This window comes from Schistocerca americana, chromosome X, assembly GCF_021461395.2.
Source record: "Schistocerca americana isolate TAMUIC-IGC-003095 chromosome X, iqSchAmer2.1, whole genome shotgun sequence".
Lineage (NCBI taxonomy): Eukaryota > Metazoa > Arthropoda > Insecta > Orthoptera > Acrididae > Schistocerca > Schistocerca americana.
Genome location: NC_060130.1, coordinates 540,233,460 through 540,254,625, shown reverse-complemented (window position 1 = coordinate 540,254,625; position 21,166 = coordinate 540,233,460).

The following is a 21,166-nucleotide window of genomic DNA, read 5'->3' as shown; positions in this document are numbered from 1 at the left end:
GGTAAAAGTCACGTTATTATTGAACAGTTAGAAACATTTTCGACACTGGTCCACACAGATACACTTCTAAAGATGAAATAAATGTTTGACCTGTGCAAATCGGTGCGGCGGTTGGCGGGCAGCGAGATAGCGGGCAGCACGGCACACATACAAGCACGGCTAAGGCTCACACAACATTGGCACTTTCCATCTTCTTAGCGTCGTAATCTTTCCTATTTTGTGCCTAAGAATATAGCCATGCCAAGTAGTGGTCGGAATCGGTTCATCCGAGGCTCAATGGAATCCACTTTTCCTGGGTAGCCTCCTCGGTACAGTACGTGTACTTCCGAACGATGCCCAACTCCGACTGTTGCTTGCCTCCGACTGTAATACTGTGTCCGTTGTGCCGAACCGCGCCAGTGTGCGTTTTCCCGCCTCGCCTGCCTCCACCTTTTCCCGCTCCCCTACAGGTAGGGTATTCACCACAGGTTTTCTACTACACATATCCTAATGCATTACCTATGTATGGACCAAGTGTATAAATTACAATTTTCACATCTTACAATAGTTTTAACATTAAATACACTTTCCTTTGATTACCACATTATTTGAAATCTAACATAAATAATAATATTCATTTCAAAAGTTGCTCACAGTCTCTTTAACATAACGATACGAACCGAAAAAAAAGTTCAAAACATTGCTTACATTAATTTATCTAAATTCATAAAGAAAAAAATTATTATATGTACAGTTGTCGTTACACATGCCCCTGTTTCCAGAAAATTTTCTTAAGTCCAAATTTTATGGGAGCTCTAAATCTTACAATTATACAGTGGTTCTGAATCTTTACTTAATTGTCCAAAAAGATTTACACTACATATTTCCTTTTACTCACTGTATATAGGTTTACACTTTTTTAACACATCAAGAATAATTACTTGTCATTTACTCAAGTGCCTTTTGCACAGTCCAACTTCCCATCATAACATCACTAAAATAGCAATTTAATCATTTTTTCTAAATTTCTCAAAGAAATAATTTAAAATTCTGGAATACAAACATTTAACTACAAAAACAATTGCATATTTTGTATACACTATAAGATAATTTGTCGCTGCTTGCTTTGAATAGCAGTCCATTTTCTTACTTACTAAACAAAACACACACACATATATTCAGAAAATTAACTACACATATTTGCTGCCTATTATGCGGATTTGGGCAGTCCTTTTCACTTCATATTGTCACATCTCCTGGATCACATTTACAATGTTCCATCGATTATTTATCTGCTCTCATTGGTATTTGGCAGTCCTTCATATTATGGTTCATACACTGCCCATTTTCATTTTTGACAGTCCCATCTTTTATCTGGCTGATAGCATTTATCCTTTCTTTTCAGTCCTTTTCTCCATACATTTTTACGGTTACAGTACAATTGGTAATCTGAAACTCACATAACTACATTAGCAGACTTTCAAGGGTATACAGACATTTACAAAGATTAGATACATTTAGAATAACTTGGGTTCAGCATAAGATACAGCACATTTACTCATTCCTAGGAACATACAGTTTCAGGTCCACAATATTCCTTACACCTAAAGGTCTTTTGGATTTTGGGGAGATCAGGTAGTAAGCATTGTTGTGTGGAATATTCTGTATTATATATGGTCCATTATAAATTTTGAAATTTCATGGTTTAGTTTACTAGACTTTTCGTGGGTTTTTAAAATAACATAATTTCTAATTTTAAATTTTGAAACTTTTAAATTTTTATTGTGTCTTTTAGATTTAGATTCAGCTTTTTGCTTTGCCCTTTTTCTGACTAATTCTTTCTTTTGACTCAACCCCAAACTTGTACAAAGTGGAAACTCTAGTTTTTCTTCAATTAAACTTTTACTCCTGCCGCCTAACAAAATTTCTTCCGGTGGGAACCCAGTAAATTCATGATGTAAGGTGTTCATGACAGTCTCTAAGTCCAATATAAATCTGCCCCAGACTCTAAATCATGCCCCCACCTCTTTTTTCCGCAACGCACCTTGGTCGACTGTGACATCGTCCCAAGATACGTTCCTGACCTGTGAACCTTTTATATCTGGCGGCTTTTTCGGTTTCTGGAGTTCAAAGTCTTTGCTTACTTGAACTCGTTGCAAAATGAACACTGAGTCGTCTGGTGGTTCTTTCTTTCTTTGTTCTGTTTCAAAGTCTGGATTTTGTTTTGATACGTCGTCATCGTTAGGTACAATATCGCAATTAACTGCATCCTCTTTATTTTCACTGATTTTCTCATACCCTCTTTCAGTAAAAGTATATTCATTTTCCTTTACACCTGAAAATTCATCTTCACTAGAATCACCACTACTCTCTTCCTCAACATCAGATTCACTTAAGTACGCTACTTTTGCACAATAGGGAGAGTTAGTACATTCATTTTCGTCTGTATTTGTGTATCTTTCATCATCCGAACTATCGTCGGAATCCGACCATTCCGGATCGCTTTCAGGTTCTAACATAAAAGCTTTTCTGAGACAGGCACTAAGTTCTGCCTCTGTATTGTCGTCAGGCTTGGATTTTAATTCAATCTCCTCTTTTGGCAAAACGGCCTCATCATCAGCTTTATTTACATCTACTGTGACTTCGTATTTAGTGTAATCCTCGTGGACTTTAATTACTTTCAGGTAATCATCAACCCCTTCTCCACGGTGCCTCTCGGTAGCAGCTTGTACTATTGGCGGACTGTTAGCAGAAGTTATTTCTTCGTCAATGCTGAGGATTTCATCCTCCAAATCCTTCCTATCATTAACCTTCCTCCTATCGGCAGCACGCGTACTTTGTGCGGCGTTATTTATTCTCCCCTCTTCAAATTTGGGCCACGTCACTTTATGGACGTCCCTACTATCTCTCTTTCCACCAACTAATTTCTTCGCCTCATACTCCCTTTTAAAATACTCCCACTCACATTGCTTTAGGCCCTTGTACAGATCATTGATCTGCACACGCCAATCAGTTACTTCTGCTAATTCATCCTCGCCTTTTATCTCATTGCAAACACTGCTAACCGCACCTCTCTGTGTATTCACAGTTTCATTTATTGTTTCCTTTGCCATGGAATTATCACTCGTAAAATTTTCCTCAGCTCTTACGGCTACGTTCGTACCTACTGCTGCCGTATTGCTAGCGGCTTCTTTCCGAACAGATGTTCTGCTAGGCTGGGCCGTTGCCCTCTGATGCTCCACTCGCCTGTTAACATGTAGCGCTCTGTGCGGCAGAGATGACTCATTCTGGCTCGCACCTGACGCTTGTTTCGCCACAACACGTCGCGGCGTTCCATGACTGTCCCTATCCTGTCTCATTACATTACGGTCGGTCTGATATCTTTTCTTAAATCGGGGCCTGTATGTGTTGTCCGCTTCCGTTTGGCCCGCAACGTTCGCGGTAGTTAGTTACCCCCGTCGTTATTATTTTGCGCGGTATACTCTCGACCGCGACCTGGATAATTTCCTCTGCCTCTTCCTCTACCTCTTCCTCTCTGTATTACATTGACGCGAAATCCATCGCCGTCATTTCCTTCGTCATTGTGTCGGTTATTACGGTTACCAAAATTTTGATAATTGGCACGACTTTCGCGCCAATGATCTTCGTCTTCGACTCTTTCGAGAAATGCTTGGAAGCTGCGATGATTGCTTCCTACATACCTCTTTGAATCTTCTGGAAGCTTTTTATATAACTCCCAGATAATTTCTGAATCTGTTCTTCGGCCTCTTAAATGCGTCAATTTCCGGTACCAATGCTCGCAGAAATCTTTCAAAGAATTCCTGCCCCTGTTATCATGCTGTTTGGCCATGATGAACTCCCGCCATAAATTGTCCTGCTTTTGTTCAGACCAATATTCTTCCGTAAATCTCTGCCTAAATTCTTTGAACGTCATTCGTTCGGTATTTAAATTTATCCCCCAGCGCTTAGCGTCACCTGCTAAGGCGCTAATTACTACATTTATCTTTTCCTGATCAGACAAGTGCTCAGGAAATACTCTCTCGCAATTTTTGATAAAATCTAACGGATGCCACCCGTTATGTTTCTTGGCTGGATCGAAGCGTTCCTCGCCTTCTAACAGCTTCGTAATTGGTGTGCCATTACAGACAACACCAGGCCTATCTTTAATTTTGCTCTCCAGATCGAAAATTCTGCCTTGAATTTTCGTAGTATTTTGTTCACAATTTTGAACACATCCGGATACTTTTTTACTTAAATCCCTTTCAGTGTCTAAAACTACCTTTTTCAATTGCGATATCCCGTGTTGACATTCGTTTACGATCTCAGTTTTAAGACCGAAAACTTTTTCGTCTACCTTAGTTTCAACCAGAGGTTCTACTTTCTCTTGGATGTTGAGAATTTCAACATCGAATCTACTATTAATGTTTCCAATTTCCTCCTGCATAGTATCCATATTTCTGTTAATGGTATCAATTTCAAGTTTCAGTGTATTTACCACAGAACTTAAATTACCCACTTTTTGTTCTACCTGCTCTATTTGTTTACTAATTTTAATTCCCTGTCCTTCGACCTGTGCTTTAATTTGATCCACCTGTGTTTTGAGTTGCTCGTCAACGTGTGTTTTAAGCTGCTCATTCTGTGTTTTGAGCTGCTCGTCAACGTGCGTTTTAAGCTGCTCGTTCTGTATTTTGAGCTGCTCACTCTGTCCTGCAATTTGTTTGGTTAATTGTTCAAATAAATCGTTCATGTTTAAAATTTTCACACTGTTTTGTTCTACGGAATTGGTGTGTTCCGATCCTACTTCAAAAGTTTCTTTCGGTTCTTTCTTTATCTGTGGTGAATCAAATATGTCAGTGGATTCGTTCACGTACCCACTATCATCTACAAAGTCACCCTCTTCTTTCTGTTTTGTCCCTTGCTGTATTCGAGACGATCTCGACATTTCAATCTGTTCGTTGACGTGTTCGTGGTATTGTAAGTACGCCAATTGTCTTCCGCTTACGCCATCTGTTATCTGGCCGCGTAAACTCCGGCTACTGCCAGCCGCATTCTCCATTTCACTTGGCGCATCTACCCTGCCTACGTTCCTGTCCATATTGAATGCCAACTATACCACACTATTATACTTGACTCACACTGCAGTTTATTTTACTGACTTTTATTGCAATTCGTGCCACTGAACATCCACTGTTCGGTATTTACATTAATTTGTAACCGACAACAGCTGGATGTCCTGTCACCGGGAAGCCACTTGTAACGCTACCGCCCTGCTCGGACGTACGTTAGCTCTATAAAGCCTGTACTGCAATAAGTTCACGGGCTTCACCTTATAAACAAGGATTTTAGTACATTAGTTGACCGCGTGTACCTAATAGAAGCAAGATCGGACTTATACTCAGTCAACAACTACAGTGATGCATCAAGCAAATGTAAAGTATAATTACTCTTTCGCATGGACAAGAAGTACACACAGTAGATGCTACCTATAATTAATAATTCGGTCGCCAGCCTACTTAGGCAATGAGTGAGTTTTTCCTTGTACAAGTGGGTGCATGTACAAGCATAACTACACGTAGTAACGTTGCGTTATATGGCAAAGTTTGGAACCAAAAAAATCCACTGAACTAAAGTTTTCTCCTTTTGTATTAATTTGGACGAGCTAAAATTACACAACACCACACAGTAATGATTACTACGAACTGCATTTTGTATGTTGAGCAGACTGAGATCGGGCATAGATTGCCCTAGCATCGACAATCTTGAAAGTACACACACAATATCACTATTAATGATGGAAAAACACTAATACACTTAGGATTAATATAGACTTAGCTTTACTGGTCAATTCTGATCAACACATTTCAAGGTTTGAAAGAATGGACAAGAAAAGAGGGGGGGACCCTGAAACTGTTATGGTCGTTAAACTGAAACTATTAAGTACTGAAGGCAAATTAACACTCAAAATTATCAATCTATGGATAACTACTCTTTTGTCTTACTTCTGGATAATTTAACTGTCATTATTTCTGTCTCAAATTAATTAAATAACATCGCTAACTCAATTCAAAAAAACTCTCTTCCAATTTAGTCATGCTTTTGTTCTTTACCAACATTTGCAATAACACACAGAACTTTAGATTCCTTTATGGCATAGATTAACCTGCCGATAATTTTCATTAACACTAACATTAAACTTTCAGTTCAGGATACTCGGGTTGCACAATACGAGGTAAGGATCCTCTCTAGGTCAGTGATCAGGATAAGTCATGGCTAAAGCAATTCTGGTAAAAGTCACGTTATTATTGAACAGTTAGAAACATTTTCGACACTGGTCCACACAGATACACTTCTAAAGATGAAATAAATGTTTGACCTGTGCAAATCGGTGCGGCGGTTGGCGGGCAGCGAGATAGCGGGCAGCACGGCACACATACAAGCACGGCTAAGGCTCACACAACATTGGCACTTTCCATCTTCTTAGCGTCGTAATCTTTCCAATTTTGTGCCTAAGAATATAGCCATGCCAAGTAGTCGTCGGAATCGGTTCATCCGAGGCTCAATGGAATCCACTTTTCCTGGGTAGCCTCCTCGGTACAGTACGTGTACTTCCGAACGATGCCCAACTCCGACTGTTGCTTGCCTCCGACTGTAATACTGTGTCCGTTGTGCCGAACCGCGCCAGTGTGCGTTTTCCCGCCTCGCCTGCCTCCACCTTTTCCCGCTCCCCTACAGGTAGGGTATTCACCACAGGTTTTCTACTACACATATCCTAATGCATTACCTATGTATGGACCAAGTGTATAAATTACAATTTTCACATCTTACAATAGTTTTAACATTAAATACACTTTCCTTTGATTACCACATTATTTGAAATCTAACATAAATAATAATATTCATTTCAAAAGTTGCTCACAGTCTCTTTAACATAACGATACGAACCGAAAAAAGGTTCAAAACATTGCTTACATTAATTTATCTAAATCCATAAAGAAAAAAATTATTATATGTACAGTTGTCGTTACAACCCGTTTGCGTATGCTTTTTCCCTGTACCAGTACTTGGTTTTTCAGTTTTCGACATGTGTATAAAAAAAAGCAAGCCTATTAAAAATTCGAGTCTTTCCTTATTTGTTTAAATGTAAACCATGAGTAGTATATTCATTTCTTTTCAAGCGTTCGAGCCCTAAATTCACAGATAATCTCTTCCTACCTTCGCCTGTGGCGGTGTTGATTTTTTTTTTCACACATAATGCGATTTACATATAAGATTTTTTCATTTAGACCTTGAGCGTCACGTCTAAGCGGTATTGGATGAATTATTAAATTCGTTTTGTGTTTGTGTTTCAGTATATACTCCAAAGAATCTATCATGTTCTTCCAAAATTCTTCCAGTCATTTGTGCCACCAATAACGATTAACGTATCATTAACGGAGAGGTTATCAGTCAATTTGTCCACTTATTTCGCAACTTCCACTCCGCAAGGATGTATCTTTACTGGATCTGGAAAAATCTATGGACGGCATCGCTCCTGTTTTATGTAAGCAACCTTCACAGTACCACTGCTACATCTATGACAAATATTACGCATCTAATGATGACTTGCAACGGTACCAGCAAAATGCCCATGAACAACAGGTTGAGTCTAATAAAATGCTGGTAAGTGCTGCCTGTGTACTAGTGAAATAAAGGCAAGTGATCATTTATTGAGACATCTGCAATCGGCTACACAAAACCAGTGTGTTATCATAAGAATTGAGTTTCTCTTCCGTCAGTGAATCCAAAACGTGCAAAGTGGTAACTGAACATGCCATACAGTCAGGTTACATAAAATATAGTATTTATCGTACTGCTGATTCTATAGCATATTACTACATTTGCGATAGATCTATCGAATTTCACTCCACAAGGAGAGATATTAGAAGCTTGAAAATACAAGAAAAAAAAATTAGTGGAATGTGCCCTGCCAGTAGAACTTAGTGAAGGGTCAAATGGACAGTGTCGTGTGAAATATATTTCTAAACATGTTGGTCATGACCTGACTTTGGCCACCTGAAGCACTCTGCAAAAGTTTGGGCTGGTATAGCAGCATCCGTTCCAAGAACGATACCTTGCCAGGATAATTAATGAAATTCGAGGGACACTGACTGACTCAATACTCGAAGGACGACATCTTATAATCAGGCAAAATTTGTAAAAGACCGAACGATGTTATAATCTGTATTCAGGGGTAGTCCATCATCAGAATGATGTTATTAGTGCTGATGCCCAAGTATGCGAAGTAAACAGCAGTGATAAACCCTGTGTCTTGTTTTACAAGCCTCAAGCGTAAACCGGTGAAACCTTTTCAGCATATAAAAGCACAGACTTTGTTTTAATGATAATGACCATTGCAAAAGCTGAAATCTTAAAAAAAATATGGTAACGATTGTATCTGTGTTGAAAATATGTTTGGACTAAATAGTTACGAATTTGAACTTACAACTGTGTTGGTACTTGACAATATGAGGCAAGAATTTCCATGCGCTTTCTTGATCTCCAACAGAACTGACTCGCAAGTGCAATCACTGTTCGTCAAGCACATAGAAAGAGAAGTAGGAGAGATATTCCCAAACGTCTTCACGCCAGATCAAGCAGAATCAGCTTTTATTGCATGGGTTGAGATAATGGGAGTTCCACTGATGAGACTTTAATGTACATGGCATGTAATTAAAGTGTACCCCTGCTGTCACTGCTACCACCATCTCTACTACTATAGGTGAGGGTGTACAGCCTCCTGTCCTCAAGTTGCAACATGTTACTGATAATGGTATGCACACTATGGAACAATTCTGATACAAAATGAATTTGCACTAAATAATTGCAAATCATGAACTATTTAGATGTTTTGCTTACTGAATATGTTTCACATCACATGTTCAGTGGATGGGAATGGGAGAAAATGTAGTATTAATGCAGGGTTACTTTATATTGTGAATCCAGGCTCTCCTCCTGCTGCCAACATTTGTACAGCTATGGGCAAGGGTGTACAGCCTCCTGTCTTCAAGTGGCAATTATTACTGGTAATGGTATGGGCACTATGGAACAATTGTGATACAAAATATAGTTGCACCACATAACTGCAAATCATTAACCATTTGCATGTTTTGCTTTGAATATGGTACTTTTCACATGTTCAGTAGATGGAGACGGGACAAAATGTAACATTAATACAGGACTACTTGAATTTGTTTGTGCAGGCTCTCCTTCTGATGTCACTGTTGTCATCGGTAGACCGAGCAGCAGTGTTGCAAGAACATAACCTCCAAATGAGCATCACGTCCTGTCATGGTATGTACTCTAGTTGTTAGGGCCATACTCAGAACAAGGAACCTGTGCAAAAAGCAGCGTATCTCATTTATTTCAAAGAAATAAACTGTCATATACTTTCACTTACCAAGCATTATCCCCCACAGATAGATTCAATTGGTGGAGTGATTTGCATTGCTGTTGCAGTTGGCATTAATTGATTGCAACTGCTTCAAGTTACTCAACTTTCTATTGCTAGAACCATGAACGTGTAACACAAGTGTTACTCACTTGGTTAGTAAATAAGAATTGTGTTTATACTTTTAGGTTACTTTTTTGCTCTAATTTGGTCATGAAATGCTTACTAATCAATGTTGTTTGCGGGGTCTCAGAATTAGCACATTGCCTTCCTAGCTGTTTTAACTGAAATGGAAGAACACGGCACCAAAACTACAGCAGCAAGAAGATGATGATTGGTGTTACCTGCTACATATTTAAAAAAGTCTATACCTTCATTCCTATTGCCTTGGAATTTTCCTGTGTTATTTTGTAGTTTGTGACTCTGTAGGGATTTTGAGTATGTACATATTCTTAAAAATGTGAACAATGTTATGAGTTGATTCACTTCTGTTCAGTATGAGGAAAGTGCATGGCAGTCTTTGTTTCATGTCACCATGTAGTAAGGAAAATTCGAGAACATAGTGTGATTAAGTTTTTCAACTACATAAAGTCCCGATCACACTGCTTTATCATTTCAGTATGTCCACTACTCATTAGTATCACCTCAAAATTTGAGTTTTGAGTTCTGGGTGAGTTTTTAAGACAATGAACTCCTATCATTGTTAGCATTTCTGCACAAAAACTCGGGCATAACAATGATCACTCTGACATGTGGTTGGCCTTGTACATTCATTTTATGTAAGGAATGTAAAAGTTTCAAGCAACCTAAATTTACTACATGCATATAAAAACAGCACCTGTTTGATATTTTAAGGGAATGTGTGAAAACATCATGGGATTATTGTATCTTGAAAACTCTGGGTTCTGAGATGGTGTTCTTTGCATAGTATTTCAATGGATACTATGGAATTGTTTCAAAGTTAGGGACACAAGTTTGTTTCATAATTTTTTCTATTCTTTTTTTCTTACAAAGTAAAACAAGTGGTTGAGTATTACATGCCCACTGATATATATATATTTATCTCCAAAAATAATGGATTACGGAAAGCCAAAATTTGCACCAGTGTCCATAATATGATTATGACAAAATAGCGTGGTAGAGGCTACATTTTAGGTGTTAAATGGCATAAAGAAAATGTAACTAAACTATGTACATGAGATCTGTTTAAAGATTGACATTTTTGGGAATATTGTGTAGTATCCCCCTGGACTAAATTCTTCTTGTAAGAGATTCAAATCTAAAAATATGTGTTCAACTACACAAGGTTAGCAGTAGCAGCTTATGTATTAATGCTAACTGTTTTAGATATCATGGATATTATCATCTGTATATAAAGCTGTTTCTGGAGGGCATTATATATTATCTGACACCCTCCAACAAAAATGGTTTTGTGCCATGATTATGCTATTGAAATCAGTTTGCATCACCAAGTAAGAGCTATTAGGAGCCTCCTGTGACTGAAGAAAATTTTTCAATTCAAACCTCACACATTTCACATCCCTTACGTCTACAATGCTCAAAAAAGTACATTGTATCTTATTCATATTGCTTGTGATATTGTTTTTCTTTTACAGTGATCTTCATTTTCCCATAAGATTGCCATGGTGGATGTTGAATAGTGAATGTTGAATACTGATATTCCTATGTTTTCTCCAACACATACCCAGTCATGCTCACTGCTTTTCATCTGGATACAGTACGTTCATTAGAACATACTTAGCACACAGATATAGTTCAACTCATTCAGAGAAGCACAAAAACTATATATTTTTGGGTGTTTACCATTTTCAGCAGTTATAATTTTGTGTTTTCAACCTAAGATATGGGAAGGGCACTTTTAAGACAATTTTTATGCTTTTTTATAACTTGTCCATAATAGGTGCAATTTTTTGTCTTTGCAGATTGTTGCAAAATATGCATTTACATAATCTGATGCATATAAGGGCAGAAAGGACTTTTAACCTTTCAAGCCTGTGCTGTTCCATCAGTCACATGGCATATACATACAACCCTACATGGGCACTGAAGAGCACACTACTGATGCTGCACTGTGACTTCACATTGCAGGTGGGGAGATGTCTAGGGTGAGGGAAGAGTGTGGACTCAGGTTCTGGAAGGGAGGGTGTAAGCTAGGGAACTTGGGAGGGAAATATGGCTCTATGCAGTCATGAACTATGTGAGGAGAGTGAGATGGGGTGAAGAGAGAGTGACTGGAGGAGAGAAGGAAAGTGTTATTACTGTGTCAAAATTCTGGGTTGCGTATGTATTGATTGAATTGGACAGAGGTAGGAGAGAAATAAAGTGTGTAAACACTGTTCAAGCCAATTGGAGGACAGAGATGTGATTGATACCGACAGAGGGGCAAAATTTTGTTGATGAAGGTTAAGGGCACAAGATTTTGGAGAATGCAGAATATGCTGAAGGGACAGTTCCCTTGTCTGCAGTTATGAAACAGTTGGTGTCGAATGGGAGCACCCATATGGCATGTGTGATGGAGCACATGTTAAATAAGTTTTAGCTGTACTACACCTTCTGTAACTGCATACGTACTGGTGTGTGTGTGTGTGTGTGTGTGTGTGTGTGTGTGTGTGTGTGTGTGTGTGTGTTTCAAAAACAAATTAAGCGTTTGTACTTCACCACAGTTGGAATTACAGAGATCGAAAGTTCCAAATTTTAAGTTCTGTAATATTTATTTGCAGATGGGCAAATTGGTAACAATCGGATCTTGAGCCACAAGGTATTCCTACATACGCTAACATACTTCAAGTTTTCATTGCTCTTATCACATACAAGGCAGTTACAGCTACCTGCAAATACCACAAAACTACTGTGCTCGGGGAAGAGGGAAATAAGGCTTATGCCAGAGAACAAAACATGATTTACACACAGGCACAAAGAGTGCTTTCACTCTTTTAATGTGTGCAGACGTCTTATGGCTGACAAGGTGCGGACAGTTACATTGATAAATCTGTAAGGTGAATGGAGTGGTTCAGCCAGGAGAGTGGGTAAAAACTGATATGGAAAAATGTATGTGGAATTGAACTGGAATATATACACAGTAATAAAGAGCAGGAGAGGGTGGAAGTGTTTATTAAGAACAGGAGGATAATATATGGGGGTAGACAGGTGGAGAAGGATTGTGTTATAGTCTGCAACTTTGTTTTGGCCTTCAAAAACGTAACTGGTGCTGTGCTTGCTTCAGTTCACTATGAGGAAAGCACAAGTAAATCCTGTCATTTCATTGAATAGTGAGGAAAATTCAAAATTGTAGGTAGTGAACACAAAAATATTTTTAATGCTCTGTAGCACCTTATGTGATCAATATCTTGAAGTATGCCAATCAGAGTTGTTTATAAAATCTATTCCCAACTACTGATATCAATGTTTCATTTAGGTTCTGGATTCAATGATACAAATATATTTTTACTGGATTTTAGTATTCTGAGAGTGGTATATATTATTTTTCTTTATGGTGTTTGTTATCCTGTCTCATCAAGATAGTAACTCAAAAAAATTTCTTCAGTATGGGCATTTGGGTTCAATGTTGTGTGGTCGGAATTTACTACCACAGTTGTGTATTTTAAACTGTACTTCTTACAGTTAGTTGGAAAAAAGAGATGTATTATTTACAATGAACTTCATTAAGGAATAAATATACTGAGAAGCTGTGGTTAATATAACCAGTTCTTTGAATAGGTTTCGACATCATGTTCTGGGATTTACACTACTCATTACTCTTATTATACGCTTCTGTACTCTAAACATTTTTTCTCTGTTTGTGGAGTTACCCCAAAATATGATACCATATGACATAATGGAGTGAAAATAAGCAAAATATGCCAGTTTTTTATATTTATATCGCCTATGTCTGACATTATTCGCATTACAAACACAGACTTGTTTAGGCACTTTACCAGTTTGTTAGTATGTTGCTCCCAAATGAATTTATTATCAAGTTGCAATCCCCAGAATTTTATGCTCTCAACTTCTCCTATTTCCATGTCATCATATTTTATACACACATCAGAAGGAAATCTCTTGGAAGTTCTGAACAGCATATAGTGGGTCTTTTCAGAGTTTAATGACAGTGAATTGTCTATGGACCACTTATTAATGTCAGATTAGCTACCCTTTCTAAATTTATGTTTGATTTACTACTTATTGCAATGTTTGTATCATCTGCAAATAAGACAAACTTGGCATCTGGTAATATAACAGATGACAGGTCATTAATATACACAAAAAACAGTAGTGGACCTAGTACAAGACCTTGGGGAACACCACATGACTTCCCAGTCAGATGATGTCTGATTGCCTACTGCTGAAGTGTTACATAATGACACCCTTTGCTTTCTATTAGTAAGATATGACTGAAACCAATTTACAGCACTACCAGCGTCGCCATGATATTTTAATTTACTTAAAAGAATGCTGTGATTCACACAGTGAAACGCCTTTGACAGGTCACAGTATATGCTAGTTGTCTCTAATCTGTTGTGTAATGAATTAGACATTTTCGCTGTAAGTGTAATTAGCTTTCTCAATATGAGAACCCTTAAGAAACCCAAACTGTGACTTTGACAGTATGTTATTTTCACTAAGGTGCTTAAGTAGACGCTTGAACATAACCTTTTCACAGATTTTGGAAAAAGCTGGCAAAAGTGAGATCGGTTTGTAATTTGACGGCATTTCACTGTCCCGTTTCTTGTGGAGAGATATAACCTCAGCATATTTAAGCCAGTCCGGGAATGTTCCTGTGACAAGTGATTGATTACACAAATAACTTAAGATATGACTAACCTCACATGACCACTCTTTTATTAACTTTGTTGATATGTTATCATAAACACTAGAACGCTTTGATTTCAAAGACTTTATGATGGATTCTATTTCTTTGGAGGAAGTAAGTGTCAATTCCATTTTACTGAGATTGCTTGTGTGCACTGGTCTCGGATATTCCATTCCATTCTTTACTAAACCTGACAACCCCATGCTATCAGTAACAGAGACAAAATACTTGTTTAAATGGTTTGCAACACAACATGTGTTTGTTACCAGGGTTTCATTTATTTTTAGAGCTATCTGTTTCTCTTCATTTCTCGTCCTACCTCTCTCTGACTTAACTATATCCCATATTGTTTTTATTTTATTGCTGGATGTAGTTATCTTCTTCTCATAATGCAGGTGTTTAGATTTCTGGATAACCTTCTTCAACATTTTGCAGTAATTTTTGTAATGAGCTATAACACTAGTATCAAAGGTGTCCCTACGTATCAGATAGTGTTTCCTTTTTGTCTAACATGATATCTTTATCCCTTGTGTGATCCATGGTTTCTTATTAGACTTCTGCTTAATTTGAGTTACCTTCAGGGGAAAGCAATTTTCAAATAAGGTGCTAACTTTGTTAATGAATGTTTCGTATTTTCCATTTGTGTCTTGGATGCTGTAAACATCCATCCAATTAATTTCTTTGAGCAATCTCCTAAATTTCTCAGTTTTTGACTGTTTTATTGGCCTTCTGTACTCAGTTCTGATACATGTTTCACCCTGTCAATTTTCAAATTTTAATGTTAGTTGTTTCATGTCATGGTCAGATAGCCCATTTACTACTGGTTTTGTAATGTGGCTTAGTTGCCTAGAATTGTATATAAATATATTATCAATGGCACTCTTAGAACATTTGTATATCCTAGTTGGGAAATTTACAGTGGAAATTGAATTGAATGACAATGTAACTGATTTCAGTAACTGTTCACTGCCAGTGTTTTTCAGGACCACTAGTTCTTTGTTTTTTAATTTTAGATGAGATAATAAATCTTCAAGACAGTTTACAAACAGGCTGAAATTTCCTGAAGGTGCTCTGTATATAGCTACTATTATAAAGGACCTATTATGACATTCTTTCTCTGTTGCACATGCTTCTAAGTGCTGCTCTAAGCAAAATTTATTAATGTCAATATTCTTAAATTTAAAACTGTTTTTAACAAATGTGGCAACTCTTCCTTTCTCCATCTTTTGTCTACAGAAGCAGGAGGCTAACTTAAATTCTGTAAGGTTTAACATATCCGTACCAGTGGTCACATGATGTTCAAAGAGGCACACTATATCAGCTGGGTTCAATCACTCTAATTCATCAATGCACATAAGTAGTTCATTAATTTTACTTCCAACCCCTCGAATATTTTGATGCGCTAAAGATTGTTGGCATTTCACATTTACCGATATGAAATCGAGTGGAAATAAAATTTCTGTTGATTGCCGTAAATTTTTAACCAACAGTTGTGTTCGCTGACCCAATGTGCCAGGATTATGCTGTTTGATTTCCTTATCAAACTGAAGGTTTGTTTCAGTCTGGTCACGATATATAATGTATGGCTAAGAGAAATATGTATCACATATTAGCGCTGGTATTATAATTGTTGGTTTCATGCTATACATGTAAGAACATTCTAATGATTTGTGCATACTTTCATATTATACTTGTAACTTTTAACCGAAATTTGTTGTTTGTAAAATAAGATTTATGTACTGCTTTAATAAAACTGCTCATGTAATACATGCTTGTTTCACATTTTGTTACTTTAGCACTGTTGTTGAAATCATAATATGAGCTGTACCCCGAAGAAAAAACATTGGTGGGACAATAGGCCATGCACCTAATGTTGATTTACTGAGATCAGATTTAGAGATTTAGCTAGTTTATATCATTTTGCTACTGCTGGTACTCTTCAGAGAGTGTGCAAGGGAACTATAATAAATGTATAGTGAATTGCAAACAGCAACAATATTTTGGTCAATAAAGAGGATAATGAAATCTTGTTCTGCAGTGGAAGCACTGTCTTTGATACATTAAAAAACTGTGAATGAACTAGCATTTGAGCCCACAGGAACAGCACACAGTGTGTTGCAGATTGGATGACTTTTTGTCTCAATAATAGTCGTTTGGTTTATGCACAGCATTTTTTGGCATAATTCAAATGAGTACTGTGACATTTTTCACTACAAAACAAGCCCAATAATGTGAATTGTTTCTTCATTATACTTTTTGTAATAAAATGTTCTTGACACCAGTTGCTGAAGCATCCAAATAAGGTATCTCATTTCCCTTTAGTTTCATCAGTACTTATGTGCTGGGAACTACTGTACTCCTGAGTTGAGTGCACAAAAGTAAACAAAAATAGGTTATTCCAATCAGTTATACTTTTTTAAGAAACATTTTATGCTCAGTCGGGCTTCTTGGCGTATGTAAGAATTCAACATGCTATCAAAGAGTTATCTGAGCTGCGCTAAACGGATGTAAAGGTAATGCAGAATGTAACATGATTCATCAGTCACTGAACATGTACAGACATCACACACATTTTTCTTACTGAATTGTGACAAATTGTTTTTGTTTCCCCAAGATTCTAAGACTTGTTTCCTTTCGTAAAGTAAATTTTACATCACTATGATATGGATGCTCATCTTTGTATTCTAAGAAACAGAAATAATTATGATTTATATGAATATATGATATCTGTTCTTTTAGCCTTATCTGAAAGAACAGACATCATGTATTCATATAGTTGAGTCACCTTGATGGGTCATGAATTCACCTTCTGTGGTATGGATGCACCGTTATGTTCTGCAGGAATCTCAAAGTAGCGATCATGGAGGACATGGACAGAGACTGCATGTAGGTGGCAGTCGGTGGATGTGTGGGTCAGCCAGGAAGCGTGCCAAGATAGTCCACATAATTGCTATAAACAGTGTCCAGATAACACAGTGGTTAAAACAACTGCCTAGTAAGCAGGAGATCCTGGGTTTGACTCCCTCACCACTTCACATTTCACATAAAGTCCCGATGCAGCTGGGAGGAATAATTCCTTTCCTTTCCTCCACCTTACATTTACTGAATTAATATGAATTACTGAGCAAATATTATGTGCATTCAGTATATACTTTAGTTTCTGAGCACAGCATAATCACTGGATAAAGGGTTTATTCACTGCAGTAAAGTAATAGATTTATCATACTGCTACTACCTGCAACGCAGCATGGCAGGCAGTCATGTGTTGTAGCAGTGAAGTCTGCCTCAGTGGTGAAACTGTGTGTTACTCTGAGTGCTGTTTACTCCTGGATTAACCCTTGCAATACCAACGCATATAACGGGTATTATCAAGGGGGGCTGGTTTACACTCACCCTAAAAAAATTAGAAAAATTCAGAATTTGTTAATTGTTGTTTATTTAGCTGAACCACAAACTTCTGAAAGATGTACAGATGTGTAAGAAGGTCTAGAGCTTGAAAATTTCTTTCATGATACTCATAGCATTACCAACACATTTCCAAAGTGTTTTACTGAGAGGGGGTACCTTACCACCACCTAATACACTCCTGGAAATTGAAATAAGAACACCGTGAATTCATTGTCCCAGGAAGGGGAAACTTTATTGACACATTCCTGGGGTCAAATACATCACATGATCACACTGACAGAACCACAGGCACATAGACACAGGCAACAGAGCATGCACAATGTCGGCACTAGTATAGTGTATATCCACCTTTCGCAGCAATGCAGGCTGCTATTCTCCCATGGAGACGATCGTAGAGATGCTGGATGTAGTCCTGTAGAACGGCTTGCCATGCCATTTCCACCTGGCGCCTCAGTTGGACCAGCGTTCGTGCTGGACGTGCAGACCGCGTGAGACGACGCTTCATCCCGTCCCAAACATGCTCAATGGGGGACAGATCCGGAGATCTTGCTGGCCAGGGTAGTTGACTTACACCTTCTAGAGCACGTTGGGTGGCACGGGATACATGCGGACGTGCATTGTCCTGTTGGAACAGCAAGTTCCCTTGCCGGTCTAGGAATGGTAGAACGATGGGTTCGATGACGGTTTGGATGTACCGTGCACTATTCAGTGTCCCCTCGACGCTCACCAGTGGTGTACGGCCAGTGTAGGAGATCGCTCCCCACACCATGATGCCAGGTGTTGGCCCTGTGTGCCTCGGTCGTATGCAGTCCTGATTGTGGCGCTCACCTGCACGGCGCCAAACACGCATACGACCATCATTGGCACCAAGGCAGAAGCGACTCTCATCGCTGAAGACGACACGTCTCCATTCGTCCCTCCATTCACGCCTGTCGCGACACCACTGGAGGCGGGCTGCACGATGTTGGGGCGTGAGCGGAAGACGGCCTAACGGTGTGCGGGACCGTAGCCCAGCTTCATGGAGACGGTTGCGAATGGTCCTCGCCGATACCCCAGGAGCAACAGTGTCCCTAATTTGCTGGGAAGTGGCGGTGTGGTCCCCTACGGCACTGCGTAGGATCCTACGGTCTTGGCGTGCATCCGTGCGTCGCTGCGGTCCGGTCCCAGGTCGACGGGCCCTTGCACCTTCCGCCGACTACTGGCGACAACATCGATGTACTGTGGAGACCTCACGCCCCACGTGTTGAGCAATTCGGCGGTACGTCCACCCGGCTTCCCGCATGCCCACTATACGCCCTCGCTCAAAGTCCGTCAACTGCACATACGGTTCACGTCCACGCTGTCGCGGCATGCTACCAGTGTTAAAGACTGCGATGGAGCTCCGTATGCCACGGCAAACTGGCTGACACTGACGGCGGCGGTGCACAAATGCTGCGCAGCTAGCGCCATTCGACGGCCAACACCGCGGTTCCTGGTGTGTCCGCTGTGCCGTGTGTGTGATCATTGCTTGTACAGCCCTCTCGCAGTGTCCGGAGCAAGTATGGTGGGTCTGACACACCGGTGCCAATGTGTTCTTTTTTCCATTTCCAGGAGTGTATATATACATATAATTTGTATTGACTGATCACTTTTACTCACAATATACTGTGTAGAGATATTAATGTGTAAATACAGTACTGAACATAAAAAGCTCATCAGGTTGTAAGTCGTGCTTGGGTAGCTCAGTTGGTAGAGCAATTGTCGATGAAAGGCAAAGGTCCAAAGTTTAGTCTTGGTTTGGTACACAGTTTAATCTGCCAGGAAGTTTCATATCAGTGGGCACTCCTCTGTAAAGTGAAAATTTTTCCCTGGAAACATCCCCCAGGCTGTGGCTAAGCCACGTCTCCACAGTAGCTTTTCTTCCAGGAGTGCTAGTCAAGCAAGGTTTAGAGGAAAGCTTCTGTGAAGTTTGGAGGGTAGGAGACAAGGTACTGGTGGAAGTGAAGCTGGGAGGTCAGGTCAGGACTAGTACTTGGGTAGATAAGTTGGTAGAGCACTTGCTCGCAAAAGGGAAAGGTCCCGAGTTCTAGTCTTGATCCGGCACACAGTTTTAGTCTGCCCGGAAGTTTAATATCAGTGCACACTCTGCTACAGAGTGAAAATTGCATTCCTTAATCTAGTACCGTTACATTGTTCCAGAAATATTAAATCATGTAGGCTTTTCATTTACAATCTCATAGCATTTCATTAATTTTTTAACAAGTCCTCAAAGTGAAAACAACTGTTACAAAGTAAACGATTCAGATTACATCAGTCATATACTACATGATGGAATTTCAATTCATGAGATGTTCAGACAATACATCCTAAATACCATAAGTTGAAAGATATTTTCCAAACTAATACCATAGATGATGAAAATTCGGATCCAGAGTGTTTTAGCTGTGCAAATCCAGAGTCTTTCAGCTGTGCTTCTGGCTTGCTTAGCATTCTTAATAAGAGTCAGTTCCTCTTCCTGCTTTGCCTTTACAAAGAAGTATTTGTATATGTAGATCATGTCTATGTACTTCTTCAACACAAAATTGCATGTGATATTAGTATTCGCAATGCTGCAATCAAGAAGATCATCAGTTTGCTGAAGGATATGAGATCAAGAAAAACTGTGATCTCATATATTGAAAGTTGTAACAAGAAATTTCACAGTGAAATAGATGGTATCTTGTGAGATGTTACATAACATGGTAGTACAAATGGCAATGCATTTTCGAAATATTCAGAATGCATTTGGAAATTATAAAATTTCTCAACAATTAAACTGAATGGTCTTCTCAAAACACCCATTTTTCAACAAAGTAAAGTAAAAAAAGTGAGTAGGGAAACATGTATACTGAAAAACATAAACATTTATCGACTTGGAGACCTTTTAAATTCATAATTGGCAACAATATTTAAAATGTTGTGATGAAGTAACAAAGCTTATGAAACTGATTATTACATTCGCTGTCACTACAGCATTTTCTGAAAGATGCATGAGCACCCTTAAAAGAATCGAAATGACCTTTGCACTTAATGACAAATGTTAGGTTAAGTTCTCTATGCAGCACTGTCATAGAAGAACCAGGGTTCAACAACTTATAAGTGATCACAGATTTAAAGATAATGTGATTGGTAACTTTTCTACCAAGGAGACTTGACACATGGATCTCCTGTATAAAAACCTACAATTAATCCATTAGCTTCACCACTGATAATTACTGCAAATTATTACTGAACTTGCACTTTAACATCATTACAGTGCACTATCATGAAGCCTTGTTATTTCTGGGTCACTTTTCTACTATAGCAAATGATCTGTACATAGCACTGCAAAAGATATCAAAAAGTGGTTCCCCCATAACGCCCTGCAACATCAGGTTGGGCTCACTACAGAGTATACAGAGAATAATGACAATTTGTCTAGGCCATAATATCCCATTAACAGTGAGGTGAATCAATGTGGGACACTAGTCAGTTTTTACAGACGTAATACCAGGAACATGCCA